Genomic DNA, 2,153 nt, shown 5'->3' on the forward strand with positions numbered 1-2,153 from the left:
CCCTATCCTCACAGCAGGCACCGTGATCTGCAGCAGTAGGCAAGACACATTTCCGAGAGATGAGTGAAGTGTTCAATCCACCCCCCATTTCCCTCACGTCCCCCACCCCCGACCTTGTCTCAGGTGAACGTCTTTCTCCAGAGATTCTAATGTGTGCCCCTCTGCCCCGCATTGCAAGCCCCTCTCTCTTTTGAAAATCACCCATATTTGCAAAAATGAAAATGGACTCCTCCCTCTCACCTTTGAATGAAGGCAGAGACTTTCCAGTTTTTCTTTATGCTGATGATCTAGAACGCGTGCATGTGTGTGTGTGTGTGTTGTGTTGTTGTTGTTGTTGTTGTTGTTGTTGTTCGATGCACTGAGAAATGGACAGAGAAATGCACTAGCATGTAGGAGAGCTCATGCTTGACTGGTTTTCATTTTTACAGCAATAAAGGATTCACGTCTGCCCAGCATCTTGGTTGTGATCAGCACCATAAGATGATGGTCTGGGGATTGAAAGGCCAGGGGAAAGAACGATGCTTCTCTTTGGGTTATTTGCTTAGGAACACTACCCAAAGCCAGTGAGCCATAGATCAAAGCAGGGTTTCATCAGCAATATTAATGGTAGCTTCAGGTCTGAGTCAGTGACCATTCATTTGCTCAGGCTGTCAGGAAAAGGGAATGGAGAGGTCAGGTCCCTGCTGGGCTGAGGCTGGATCCCCAGCAGCACCTGAAACAATTAGCCTGTGTGCTGTAGGAGTCTGCAAGTGCTTCATCTTCCTCAGGAAGTAAATGGCTAGATGACATAAGCCTATCCTTCTAGGATTTCTTTTCTCTTTTTCTTTTGCCAGACTTGAATATGTCTTCACCTAACACTGATCTCATATTTATTTACACATTTTAAATAGTTTGTAAGTTGTCATTTTTCCACTCTTTTATATTTTTCACAATAATTATTGTGAATACATCAATACATTCATTATTTTGGCAACAGAATATCTGGGTGGGGCTAACGAGCCTTCAGGAGAGCACCTCACTCACTCACTTTAACCTAGCTCTACTGGGTTGGCCTCCTTAGGGACAAAGCCTCTCTCCTTTGACTTCAAAAGGCCAGCCTTGACAGGCCAGCCCCCTGGGGATCAGCAGAGACCTGATTCGTAGTCCAACTCTGCTCCTCACCAATCTTTCTCTCATTAGTCTTATTCCAAAAGTTGCACTGTCAGGTGAACATCTGCCTGTCACTACTACATGGTGCCAGGCAAGAGAAAGGAATATGGAGGCTCAGAGCTTCTGAGAAACTGTCCAAGTTTCCACAGTTCATATGTGCTGAGAACCCAAGTTTGGCTGACTTAAAGTCACCATACTATATCCTACAGCTTAGGGCCAGAAGAATGGTCATGGTCCAAGAAGTCCATGCAATCCTCACACACCACCCCGACACAGGACGTGAGGTTCTGTGATTTCTGGTTATAGGCCTGAGATGATTTCAACCATGTGAGAAGCAGAGTAACTCTCTTTCCCAGAGATGCCCACATCCTAATCTCTAAAACAGCGAGGGTGTTGACTGACAGGGCAAGAAGACTGAAGACATTAAGTAATGGGAGAGCACCTTGCTTTGTCCACAGGGAACCACTATAGCCACAGGGGTCTCCTAACTAGGGAAAGTTGGAGTGATGGGCCCATGAGCAAATCCCCCCACCCCAATGCAGGAGGATTCTGGGACCTGGGGAGTTGTTCAAAGAGCTTCCAGAGGAAGACAGCTTGACATCGCCCTGATTTCAGCCATATAAGACCCATTTCAGACTTCTGACCTGAACTAGAGGAAAATGAATTTGTGCTGTCGGGAGCCAACCGCTGTGACTGTGCAATGATGTCATCCTAACAGTAGGAAGCTGACGCAGACCCCCTAAGGGCAGCGCTTTTTATCAGGACTTCTTGCCTCCTGTCACTCTGACTTGATCCTTAATTTGAGGGGAGCCCTAATGCAAGAAGAACGAAGCCTCCTCAGTTGTACTATATTAGACATTTTACAAAAGAGCTTGGCTGTGTGGAAGGATTGATTATCAATACCGGTACAGATGGCCATGTTCTCCCGACAGATGGAAGTCTAGGCTAGGCGGGACATCTACACGGAGGCAGAAGGATGATTGACAGTGAAAGGCAAGCACCAT

This window comes from Rattus rattus, chromosome 5 (assembly GCF_011064425.1).
Source record: "Rattus rattus isolate New Zealand chromosome 5, Rrattus_CSIRO_v1, whole genome shotgun sequence".
Taxonomy (NCBI): domain Eukaryota; kingdom Metazoa; phylum Chordata; class Mammalia; order Rodentia; family Muridae; genus Rattus; species Rattus rattus.